This window comes from Cydia pomonella, chromosome 1 (genome assembly GCF_033807575.1).
Source record: "Cydia pomonella isolate Wapato2018A chromosome 1, ilCydPomo1, whole genome shotgun sequence".
NCBI classification, from domain to species: domain Eukaryota; kingdom Metazoa; phylum Arthropoda; class Insecta; order Lepidoptera; family Tortricidae; genus Cydia; species Cydia pomonella.
In genome coordinates, this window is record NC_084703.1 from 25,048,305 (window position 1) to 25,061,987 (window position 13,683).

Sequence of the window (13,683 nt, forward strand, 5' to 3'; positions counted from 1 at the left end):
TATATAGTTGGTCAAGCAAATCTTGTCAGTAGAAAAACGCGGCAAATTTGAAAAATCGCGGGCTAGCAACACTGTGTTCGAATAATTCCAAAATCGCGTGTAATCTGTGTTTTATCTGTAGAATGTGGATCGTCCATCTTGTTTGTTTACATTCCGAATCGGTGCTAATTCAAGAGAAATTTCTGCTCCCAGCATTAAAATAAATATCAATATATTAAATAATATTGTGCATGACCATAAGCAAAGTCAAGATGCCTACAATGTAAGTAAAATCATGCTCGTTGATCTTAACCATTAGAAAATTTTGAGGTTATGATAATTACTTCAAGATCCCGGAGAATTTTTAAGATAATGTCCAGTTTTTTCTGTTTCAGGGTTAAAAGGCTTAAATAAAGATAAAACGTATGCCTAAATATATCCAATAAGACCATGAATTGTGCCCTCGAAACCGCAACTGATTCGATTGTTCCCAATATCAACAGACGAAGTCCTCAAATATTTTCAAAGGTGACTTTTTTAAACAATCTTAAGACGTTTAAGAACCTTGATTATACCTACTTTCTTTCGCAACATCAACCTAATACTTCCATATGTTTGTTGCAGGATTAAAACTCGCCCAATATAAGGCGTTCGTAAAAGTTTCTCTTCATACAAAACTTACCTACGGCGGTTTACGTACATACGTGTACATGTACAACGCAAACAAGACGAAAAATAAACTTGTTAATTAAAAAAACTAAAAAAATTGGGACAATAGTTTAGATTATTATTGTTAAAGTTGTCCGTTTGTTAATCATCACGAAAATATATTATTTAGGCTGATTTGTTTCATGCACTCAGCTATTGCACATGTATACCTATGGAAAATCCTAGTTTATACTTTCTGAAGTTGGTATGTACCTATTTAAAAGAAGTTTTAAGTCGCTTTACCTGTTTGTTCAATAAATTAAAATAATTTATTCAGTGTGCATAATTTTAGAAAAATATTTTATTATTTAAATCATACCTTCTTTTATCCAGAAACAATATAACTCCATATTACTCACATGAGTGGAAGTTGTTAAGTTTCCATTGTCAAGGTATCTTTGATTAATATTTTGAGTACCTGAAATTGTGTCAGTTCCTGACAAGTCTTGAATAGACTAATGTGAAAGTTAATAAAATTTCTTAACAGCATTCTCCTGATATCTAAATGACTTTTTTAAATATCTACATATAAAATATGATCTAGCCAATACATATACCTGTATAAAAACAGTAGTGTGAGCAAAACCTTACCAAGCTAGCATGTAAGAGTGGTCTCAGAGATATTGGAATATCTCTGTACTATAAATTAGGCAAATTGCTCTAGACTAAGTTTTATGTGTAACTACTACTATAAGAATACATTTTGAAACTTGGAATGGAAACTTTAAACTTGAAATTACAAATTTTCAAACAGATCTGTTTTATGCTTAAGATGCAATAAGTGACTAGGTACAAAGTATTCTGATGCTTGGAGTGGACCAGTAACATTGGTAACTTAATGATATTTTTTCAATGAATGGCCTGAATTAAGTGTAAGTAAGCTAAAGTGATCCGTATCTTAATTGCCTTGAAATTAAATGAACACCAAAATATCTGCAGTTGTGTTTTATTTATTTTTAATCTGTATATTTATATAAATATATTGTAAAACCATTTCAAAATTACACTGGTATGTGAATGTGACATTGTTCAAGAGAAATACACTAATTTACAATTAACAAGTGGCATAATTATTTTCTTTGGGCTTCTTCAGTTTCTGAACTGATGTTAAAAACAGCTTTCTACCGTGGTGCTCATGTTCTCTTTGCTCCCTATTTGTCTTCTAAGTTAGCTAAAACAGAATAAAACCATATCAAAATGATGTAAATAGTCCAGATATTTGATATTTAATAAGCCCTGCAATTGTGACAAGAATAGTTACAGTGATACCCTACCAGGGCTACCGCTGCCAGTGATGGCTCAGGGGTTACTTACCTAGGTTTTAATATTTACCTATATAAAACAATGGATTGTTTTATTCTAGTTAAATTCAGTAGTATAGGTACCTACTAACAGCTCGTTTGGTAAAAAGTACTCAAGTGCAAATGCCTTAACCTTTACATTTATTTAGCTATGACATCTTCATGTTTAAGTTGAATATATATGTAGCAGATCTGCTCCTAAGCATACCAAAGGTTAAGAATGCGAGCGCTCGCCTTTTGCGTCCACCTTTTACTAAGCATACAAACCTTTATTTTAATTCAATCTATTGATATATTTTTCGATTGTACCTACCTAAATATGTCTAATTAGCTTTTGAAGGTTGCATAAAGGAGCATTTGTATTGCATTTTATCGTGATATATCTTTAATATTGAATTCCAACCGAGAAATCTGATAATATATTAAAATCCAGCTACCTGCGGAAGCAATGAATTGATTCAAACATTATTTTCTCCAGCATAGTCCGTTTGCAAATAGGTATTTTTTGATCTCGTTTATCATATTGATTGACATCGTTTTTACTCCAGTTTAAATTGTCCCTCATAATAATAACAATTTCCAAATGCTTCAATAAACCGCGAGCGGCAGTTTTAGTTGACGTACGAAGAGCGCGCTCAGCGGAAAAAAAATGTTTCGGTTCGATGTACATTGCTGCTTTTCTTAGCGCAATACTGCTCTGTGAGTGTTGCCATACTTCAGTTTGCTTTACATTGCTACTGACAGACTTTGCTTGACAGACTATACTTGTACTACACATAATACTACACAAATTAAATGCCTTCTTATACATTTATAGTGCTATATTCAGAGTGCGGTTCTCTCTCTTTTAAGTAATTTGTAAATAATTATGATATCAATATTATTAGAGTCTGGCTACCGAAATATTACACAAGATTTTGGCGTGAAATTAAAAAAATCTTGGGCTAGTCACACTTTGTATAGTAGGAATTATAGTTTTGATACTAGAACATATTTTTGATTTTCTGTGCACACGAAAGGTACCTAAGGAAATCAGTTAAATATAAGTTGACGTGCACTCAAAATCAGCTCACATCATTTCTATCACTATGTAAAATACAAAGACATTATATAGACATATTTCGCCAAGATATTTTTATATATTTGATATTGTGAAATCAAATTACTACGTACCAGTCACTTCACTCCACAGATTTCTTTTAAATATTGGTTTTCAGTAACTCGTTACGTTACAATGTTTGGATTTATTTATATTTTCCAGAACTTCTAGTTTATCCGTTTCTTTACACACTTCCTGTTCATGAGATTCAGGAATTAATAAATTCACGTACTTAATTAAAGTTATAGGCCAATGTTAGAACTAGTACTAAAAGTATCAAAATAGTAACCGACCACCAACCTACTAAATTGTTTACGACTTGTAAACATAGCAGTTTTTCGTTAAACAACGCTTCACGACAACTTCGCACATTGTCGTAAATATTTACGAGCTTAAATATGTAATAGTTTGCAGACCCCACTCGGTATAGTCATTATTAATATTATTTAAAATAAACCCCTTATAAACCGCGAACAATTTGAATGAATGACATAAATTGACAACAGCCTTTAGGTTTTTTTTAATCATAGACAATTGGTGATACAATGAGGAAAAATCTGATGACAGTATTTGGCTAGCCAGACTAACTGATTAAACCAAGCACGTGCACAACAAAAAATTATAACTATTATAATATGACATTGTAGAAATTTTGAAAATTAATTGGTATCCCCAACTTGATGACATATTTTGGAGATATTTTCAAAATACGTGAATAGCGACGCTCAGCATTTGATTGCGAAATATTTTAAATAATGGGTAAAAAATGTTGTGTGACAGGTTGTAGAAGTGAAAGTTTTGCTGATCGTGGTATTTATATCCTTTCACTAGTTTTCACAGGTGAACCACAATCATACAATTTTACGATAAAAATGCAAGACGATAATTGTCAAACTCACTAGGGTGACTATGATGTCAACACGATGTGAATTAGTTTTACCAATTCTTATTAAGTACTTAAAAGTAAGTTCATCTAAATAGGTATGTCTTTATTTTGGCATGAATAAATTGGTCGAATGAGAGCTATAGTGCCAACTATGTCAACACTTTATCAGGCCTGATATCAGACCCGATTTCGGGCCCGAAAAACAATACTTTCCCGTTTCACCAAATATCAGCAAATATCACCAAATATCATTACAATATTTGAAATGTAAAAAATGGTTCATATGCAAAAAATATCAAACATTGAACATTTTTTGCTATTAGAAACAAAGTATTTTTTGCATTTTAAATATTGTTAACGATGTGCTGATATTCCGTGAAACGAAAACAATTATCAAGCCCTAAATCGCGACTGATTTTGGGCCCAAAATTGGGAAGTGTGGATGTAATTGGCGCTTATTACAGAATAAGTAATTGCCAAAATTGAAATCCAAAGTCCATAAGCATTCCAGACTTACTTTTATACATTATATTTTAATACTGAAACGGTTTTTCGATTTAACCGATTCGATATAGGTGGAACACACATTTCCGTCTGTAGAAAAAGGCGGCGAATTCGAAAACTTTAGTTGCAGTCACTGATCTACGATGAGTCAATGATTAAACTGTGCAAAACGGAAGCCATCACGTATATGAACATACCATGAGTGCGAAAGAGGCAGACTACAAATGAAAAAACGTGACCATTTTTGAGTTCAACGACGGCTGCTATTTATTTATTATCAAACACATGTTCGGCATCGTAACATCTTAATTTTTAAATTAGAAAATATAAATCAAGCAGGTAACAAATTATTTAAAACGTAATGTCGCGTTGTTTTTTTGAGTGACAGAGAAAGATGCTCGCAATTTGCGAAATTCGGTGTTCGCGGTAGGCTCGACTCTAACAAGCTCCATAATACTATCGTAAGAAAAAGGTAATATGTTTCTCTCTAATATCTACGCTCCAGTGACAAGCGCCCTGGTTAAAAATATAATAAACGGGCGGAGCGGACCGCGACCCTGGTCCTGTCAGCATATCTCTCTCTCTCTCTCCTCTCTCTCTTACTCATACCTGTGTTGTTGATAGACGTTATGGCGGACCACCTTCCTCACGATCGACCATGCTAGCGATCCGGTACGCCTATCAGTAACAGCTTTTAGAACGACTTAATTAAGTAAGGCTTTGTGATGCGTTTTACAGAAGAGAAAAAACTATATCTATCCCTTTTCAGGGGCCATAATACTAGCACAGCGAAAAGACTAATATTTTCTCTGACTATGCACGAATGAGAAATGATCCTGGCCAAACTATATTTTAAATATTATCCTTATATCCCACATTATGGTCATGTTCACCCTAATTAGAAAGAGATGCAACGACCCATTTTAGACTTCTCATGTGGACACACTTTTGGCCAATGTACACTATCCGGATTATTTTCTAAGTCCGTGCTCCCTCCACGTATCGGCGCAGCTCAGCAAAGAGCATATAATCACTATAGTTGGTCAAGCAAATCTTGTCAGTAGAAAAACGCGGCAAATTTGAAAAATCGCGGGCTAGCAACACTGTGTTCGAATAATTCCAAAATCGCGTGTAATCTGTGTTTTATCTGTAGAATGTGGATTGTCCATCTTGTTTGTTTACATTCCGAATCGGTGCTAATTCAAGAGAAATTTCTGCTCCCAGCATTAAAATAAATATCAATATATTAAATCATATTGTGCATGACCATAAGCAAAGTCAAGATGCCTACAATGTAAGTAAAATCATGCTCGTTGATCTTAACCATTAGAAAATTTTGAGGTTATGATAATTACTGCAAGATCCCGGAGACTTTTTAAGATAATGTGCAGTTTTTTTCTGTTTCAGGGTTAAAAGGCTTAAATAAAGATAAAACGTGTGCCTAAATATATCCAATAAGACCACGAATTGTGCCCTCGAAACCGCAACTGATTCGATTGTTCCCAATATCAACAGACGAAGTCCTCAAATATTTTCAAAGGTAACTTTTTTAAACAATCTTAAGACGTTTAAGAACCTTGATTATACCTACTTTCTTTCGCAACATCTACCTAATACTTCCATATGTTTGTTGCAGGATTAAAACTCGCCCAATATAAGGCGTTCGTAAGTTTCTCTTCATACAAAACTTACCTACGGCGGTTTACGTACATACGTGTACAACGCAAACAAGACGAAAAATAAACTTGTTAATTAAAAAAACTAAAAAAATTGGGACAATAGTTTAGATTATTGTTGTAAAAGTTGTCCGTTTGTTAATCATCACGAAAATATATTATTTAGGCTGATTTGTTTCATGCACTCAGCTATTGCACAAGTATACCTATGGAAAATCCTAGTTTATACTTTCTGAAGTTGATATGTACCTATTTAAGAGAAGTTTTAAGTCGCTTTACCTGTTTGTTCAATAAATTAAAATAATTTATTCAGTGTGCATAATTTTAGAAAAATATTTTAACATTTAAATCATACCTTCTTTTATCACACAATATAACTCCATATTACTCACATGAGTGGAAGTTGTTAAGTTTCCATTGTCAAGGTATCTTTTATTAATATTTTGAGTACCTGAAATTGTGTCAGTTCCTGACAAGTCTTGAATAGACTAATGTGAAAGTTAATAAAATTTCTTAACAGCATTCTCCTGATATCTAAATGACTTTTTTAAATATCTACATATAAAATATGATCTAGCCGATACATGTAAATATCTAACATTTTTAGCCTGTATAAAAACAGTAGTGTGAGCAAAACCTTACCAAGCTAGCATGTAAGAGTGGTCTCAGAGATATTGGAATTGGAATATATCTGTACTATAAATTAGGCAAATTGCTTTAGACTAAGTTTTATGTGTAACTACTACTATAAGAATAAATTTTGAAACTTGGAATGGAAACTTTAAACTAGAAATTACAAATTTTCAAACAGATCTGTTTTATGCTTAAGATGCAATAAGTGACTAGGTACAAAGTATTCTGATGCTTGGTTGAAGTGGACCAGTAACATTGGTAACTTAATGATATTTTTTCTATGAATGGCCTGAATTAAGTGTAAGTAAGCTAAAGTGACCCGTATCTTAATTGCCTTGAAATTAAATGAACACCAAAATATCTGCAGTTGTGTTTTATTTATTTTTAATCTGTATATTTATATAAGTATATTGTAAAACCATTTCAAAATTACACTGGTATGTGAATGTGACATTGTTCAAGAGAAATACTTTAATTTACAATTAACAAGTGGCATAATTATTTTCTTTGGGCTTCTTCAGTTTCTGAACTGATGTTAAAAACAGGTTTCTACCATGGTGCTCATGTTCTCTTTGCTCCCTATTTGTCTTCTAAGTTTGCTAAAACAGAATAAAACCATATCAAAATGATGTAAATAGTCCAGATATTTGATATTTGCAATTGTGACAAGAATAGTTACAGTGATACCCTACCAGGGCTACCGCTGCCAGTGATGGCTCAGGGGTTACTTACCTAGGTTTTAATTTTTACCTAAATAAAACAATGGATTGTTTTATTCTAGTTAAATTCAGTAGTATAGGTACCTACTAACAGCTCGTTTGGTAAAAAGTACTCAAGTGCAAATGCCTTAACCTTTACAATTATTTAGCTATGACATCATCATGTTTAAGTTAAATATATATGTAGCAGATCTGCTCCTAAGCATACCAAAGGTTAAGAATGCGAGCGCTCGCCTTTTGCGTCCACCTTTTACTAAGCATACAAACCTTTATTTTAATTCAATCTATTGATATATTTTTCGATTGTACCTACCTAAATATGTCTAATTAGCTTTTGAAGGTTGCATAAAGGAGCATTTGTATTGCATTTTATCGTGATATATCTTTAATATTGAATTCCAACCGAGAAATCTGATAAAATATTAAAATCCAGCTACCTGCGGAAGCAATGATTTGATTCAAACATTATTTTCTCCAGCATAGTCCGTTTGCAAATAGGTATTTTTTGATCTCGTTTATCATAATGATTGACATCGTTTTTACTCCAGTTTAAATTGTCCCTCTCATAATAATAACAATTTCCAAATGCTTCAATAAACCGCGAGCGGCAATTTTAGTTGACGTACGAAGAGCGCGCTCAGCGGAAAAAAATATGTTTCGGTTCGATGTACATTGCTGCTTTTCTTAGCGCAATACTGCTCTGTGAGTGTTGCCATACTTCAGTTTGCTTTACATTGCTACTGACAGACTTTGCTTGACAGACTATACGTTTTACAGCTAAGCTAAAGCTATAAAGGCCTTTTACTTACATCAATGTATAAAGGAATGAAATCTCTATGTACCAAAAAGTGTCATCAAAAAACCTTAAATAGGTACAATACCTAGAATACTTGAAAAAAAAAAAAACAAATCATAGACAGCGCACGCGCTTCTCTGGAGAGATTTGGAACTTTTATTTATAATAACTGAGAGCTGAGGGCCTACCGCGAACCACGTTCGACGTGTTGCCTCTCTGTTGCACTTGTAAATATGTACATAAGTGTGACAGAGAGGCAACACGTCGAACGTGGTTCGCGGCAGGCCCTCTGGACACTCTTGCAACAGTTCTACCATAAGTGATTTCATTCCTTTTAATTCCACACTCCATAGGCGCAGCGTGATTTCCTCCAGAAACAAAAATGGCGATGTGTAATGTTGCCAGATCAGGCCGTATTAACATTCACTTAAACCTAAACATTATACGTCTATGACTTAAAATATGAAAATTATTGCCATTATTATTAATTTAAATACTGTAAATGTTTAAATAATTTTGAAATGGTTAGGTTGATCTGTCGGAAAATAACTACATCAGGGCCCCTACCGGGAAAATTGAAGTTCGTCAATTGCGGGCATTTTTCTCTGTCACTCTAATTACGTCTTATTATTATTATTATTTATTTATTATTAACATAAAATAATACATTTTATGGAAAGAATACTTTGATAAAAGATCAACAGAAAAGGGTATTTGGTACAAGACAATCCAACCACATCCTCTAATGACACCGTGGATTGATTGTTTCCTTAGTAGACGTGACATTGTATTGATGATGAGACTACGTTGTGGACATATCCCATTGAATCAGTTCGGTTATTTAATGAAGAAAGTTTCTTCTCCTAATTGTGATGAATGTGACGTATTAGAAGACGTGTACCATGTTATAATGGAATGTGTCCGGAATGAAGCCGCTAGGATACAACTGGCTTTTTCAAGCCATAATACTACGTTTGATGTCGGGGGCTGCAATTGGGACCGTGCGAAGTGCGTGGTGGGGGTAAGTAAAGCGATCCCAGCGCATAAGGTGGTAAAAATTTTAACTAACTGCGGATAGCGTCTTTAACATTTCGTACAATTATATGGCTCGAAATGAAACTTTGATTTACGATTACTCCTGAAATATTCATTTAAATTGTATGGTGTAAGGGACCATTGTAATCTGTATGAAATGCTTAATATAACTAACGTATTTATTTTGATAATTGTTAATAATGTATCCATGTAAATAGCTTTGCAAATGCCACATATTACGTAATCTTTTTCTAGAAGTTAAGAATGGATATAGTAAGTTATCCTTAAAAGATAGACATTTCACATCGCGGACTTTTTTGTAGACCTATGAATGAGGAACAACCCCACCATACATTGTGTTGTTATAGCTCAAACGGATTAGGCAGCGTTTTCGATTAAAGCTCCTAGCCAGCGTGATTTTTTCCGACAACATCGTTATATTTCAAACAATTTACACAAAACCTTAACAAGTTATATACTTAAGCCTTCCTCAAGAATCACTCTATTGATAGATGAAAGTCGTATGAAAATCCGTTCAGTAGTTTTTAGTTTTGGAGTAGTTTTATAAGATGTAGTGAATTGACGTTTTCCCCTAGAATTGCGGACACTAGGTTGCGTGACAGTCGTGCACGCTCCCAATAGCGTTCTGGCTGCTCCTCTGTCAGACTCTGCCATGGCGCTACTACAGCTTGTACGAAAGGCTATTGTTAATAGAATTAGTTAATTGTATAAGAATATTGTATTGTTGTTTTTTTATGGAGCGACATGTTCACCTCGGTGACAAGCTCTTAAATAAAGAGAGAAAAATAATAATAATAATACATCTCAAACAGATACGGAGTCCCACAAAACAGTTTACACGGTTTGACTGTGGGATCGTGCAGTCTCTACTCTCTTATATTTATATTACAATGAGATTCGTTTCGTTAGTAAGAGTAAAAGAGAAAGATCCCCGCAGTTTGCGAATTTCGGTTTTCGCGGTAAGCCCCCTGTTACTTACTTACATACAGCGTTTTACTTACTCGACCACAGATTAATAAACAGTTACTAACTCGAATTGCTCATCCGAAGCTTGTTCACAACTTTTTTTATAGATGGCGCTGAAACTAAAATTCTCATAAGAGTAGAATATTATATAATATACGAAATTTTCAATATTTCATATTTAAAGAGCTCATAGAATGGACGACTCGTTTACAAGCAGGCAGCTGAATATTTTCAAGATGTTTTTCTATCGTTGCCGCTTTATCTTGTTGTTTAAGGGGCCTTATTAGGGCTTCCAATACCGGGGTCCCGGGCTCCGCATTTTCCAATATTTGAATTTTTAAATGCAATACCTATTTTCAAAAACAAAGGTAAAATATGCAGTAGGTATAATTTTATCAAATAGTATTAAACCCCTTTTATGCATTCAAATGGTTATATTCGGCTGTGTCAAGAAGCTTACTAAGCGTCAGCGTCAGATAAATATTTGGTGATGAATTCTGAGGTTCTGCGACTGATGAATATGATGATAGTGATATTAATATAATTATTGACCACCGGTCTGGCCTAATGGGTAGTGACTAGTAACCCTGCCTATGAGGCCGATGGTCCTGGGTTCGAATACCGGGAAGGGCATTTATTTGTGTTACGAACACAGATATATATTTTGTTCAGAGGAGCCTCTCGTGTGTCCCCCCCCCCCCCCCCTTCACCGACGACGAGATGAGAAGCAGGCCATGAACCGGCTAAGGGCCTTGCGCAAAGCACCGGGACCGGACGGAGTGCCAGGAAAAGTGCTCTTCCTGGCACTCCAGCATCTCGGTAACCGCCTCTAGTTCCTCCTGGAAGACTGTCTTGAGGAGGGGCGATTTCCGAGATGCTGGAAGGAGGGGCGACTGTGCCTGCTGCGTAAGGAGGGGCGCCCACCAGACTCCCCTGCTGGCTAGCGCCCCATCGTGCTGCTGGATGAGGTCGGGAAGCTCTTCGAGCGAATCCCGGCTTTCCGCATTCAGCGGCACCTGGCGGAGACGGGCCCGGACCTGCACGACAACCAGTTCGGATTCCGGAGGGGGCGGTCCGCGTTAGGCGCGGTGAGTGCGCTTCAAGAATTGGGAGTGGCAGCGGAGGACAAGGGGGAGGGAGTGGTGGCGTTGTTGCTGGACATCGCCAACGCGTTCGGCTCCCTACCCTACATGGTAATCGGCGAGGCACTTCGTTACCATGGAGTGCCTCATTACTTGAGGCGCGTTGTGGAGCACTACCTGACGAGGCGGGTAGTGCTCTACGAGCAGGGAGGAGGTCTGGGTGCGAGGGCCATGGAGTGCGGAGTTCCACAGGGGTCAGTCCTTGGGCCCCTCCTCTGGAACCTCGGATACGACTGGGTCATCCGTGGGATCCAACTTCCGCGCATGGTCACCGCGTGTTATGCGGATGACATACTGGTGGCCGTGCGAGGAAAGGAGCTAGAGGAGGTGCTCAGGCGGGCGGTGGTAGCGGCCGAGCTCACGGTCCACCGCATAGGCCTCCTCGGGCTACGGGTCGCCCTGCCAAAAACCAAGGCCTTGGTCCTCGGGGGACCAAGGGGATGGGGGCGGCTGCTAGTAAGGGTCGGAGGTGAATCTGTCCAGGTCAGGGACCACTTTAAGTACTTGGGACTTGTCCTGGACAGAAGGTGGACATTTGAGGAGCACGGAGAGGGAGGCATGGGCTGAGGGCGGAGGCCAGGAGACGTGGTGAGCCCCCAGACGCGGAAGAGGCTGAGAGGGAGACGCGGGCAGCCGCAGAGCGCCTACGAGAGCGATGGAGGGATGCCCTGGAGGATAGCTACTATGGAACTCGAACCATAGGAGCTATCCTCCCGGTAATGAATGAGTGGGTGGACAGAAGGAGAGGGGCCCTGACCTTCAGGGTAACGCAGGTCGTGTCTAGACATGGCTGTTTTGGACACTACCTGCATAAAATTAAGAGGGAGCCGAGGCCTCAGTTCCACGAATGTGGCGCGGTGGACGAGACGGCCCAGCACACTCTGGAAGAGTGCAATCGCTGGGCCGTGGAGGAAAGAGCTGCCCTCAGGGTGGCAACAGGGCGGCTACCGGGAAAATCGAAATTCGTCAATTGCGGGCATTTTTCTCTGTCACTCTAATTACGTTTTAGTGAGAGTAAAAGAGAAAGATCCCCGCAAATTGCGAATTTCGGTTTTCGCGGTAGGCCCCCAGGGGTGGTGGACCTCTCGCTGCACAGCATCATAGCGGCGATGCTGGGCAGCAAGAGGAATTGGGAAGCTTTGGCTTCCTTCTGTGAACAAGTCATGTCGCAGAAGGAGGAGGCGGAGAGGGAGCGTGAGGCTGATCCGGATGCGCTGCCTCTCCGACGCAGGCGGCGGGGTCGAAGACGAAGAGCGTATGTTCGCCTAGATCCCTAATGGGGCCAGCGGGTACGGGGCCTGCATTACACCACATACGTCGCCGAGGGGGATCAAGCGTTTCTGATCCCCCTCCATTGTTCGGGTGTCCTGGCGCCTAGCCAGGGCTGTCGGGGGGCGTTATGGTGGAGTGTACCCGATCCCATAGCGCTCCCACAAACGGCAAAGAGGGCGAACCGCCGGAGTGGGTTTAGTGGGTAGGGTCAAGTTCTCCCTCCCGTCTCGCCAGGAGAGAGGGGACAGGAGTGGCGAGTCCCGCACACCCCCCCAACATGGCCTTCCCGTGGCCGGGGGGCGGTGCGTAAATGCATTCGCCCACTCCGTGAACAAATAAAAAGATATATTTTGTTCCTGAGTCGTGGGTGTTTTCTATGTAAGTATATAGGTACCTATGTGGTTATCTATATACATATGTATGTCGTCGCCTAGTACCCATATTACATATAGGTATATTGTCAAAGAAAACTTTTCTAATTCTCTTTGATATTAGAAGCTTTGCTTAGTTTGAGCTGGGTCGATCTTTGTAAGATTGTCACCAAAATTAAATATTTATTAAGTATTATTTGTATGTCTTTCCCATCACGGAATAATGGTGTTCCGGACCTTTGGGAGGCGTGCACGGAGACGAAACCAACACGTAGACCCCCTTTTGACACATCAATGAAATGTAAGGGGTACACCGAGCGGATGCGCCTTTTTCCGTGTCATGGGACCTCAGAAATTATGCTTCATTATAAATCTTCTTATTTTTATGCATCAGATTTATTTGAAAGTTGATGGAACTGTACACAAACCGACTCGACCTTGAGTACTACGAAGGACGTTCAAACGAAATGGCTTCACTACGGGTGTACGGACTAGGAATCTATTCTATGCTCTATAATTCTCCAGAAAATGAATGATATTTAATTTAACTTAAAAAGGGAACTTTAGGATAAACA

General features: G+C 38.1%; 3 long non-coding RNA genes across 3 annotated transcripts; 1 reads left to right on the forward strand and 2 right to left on the reverse strand.

Annotated features, from left to right (window-relative positions):
- The first annotated feature begins 6 nt into the window (after nt 1–6).
- Nucleotides 7–1,617, forward strand: LOC133518671 (uncharacterized). The gene is made up of 3 exons (XR_009799509.1): nt 7–262; nt 375–507; nt 604–1,617. It is a non-coding gene; the product is annotated as an uncharacterized LOC133518671 (long non-coding RNA).
- On the reverse strand, nt 1,617–2,748 carry LOC133518664 (uncharacterized). The gene is made up of 2 exons (XR_009799508.1): nt 2,426–2,748; nt 1,617–1,858 (listed from the first exon to the last, which is right to left on the reverse strand). It is a non-coding gene; the product is annotated as an uncharacterized LOC133518664 (long non-coding RNA).
- Nucleotides 2,749–7,144: 4,396 nt separating this feature from the next.
- LOC133518679 (uncharacterized) lies at nt 7,145–8,266 on the reverse strand. The gene is made up of 2 exons (XR_009799511.1): nt 7,943–8,266; nt 7,145–7,385 (listed from the first exon to the last, which is right to left on the reverse strand). It is a non-coding gene; the product is annotated as an uncharacterized LOC133518679 (long non-coding RNA).
- Between the last annotated feature and the right edge of the window lie 5,417 nt (nt 8,267–13,683).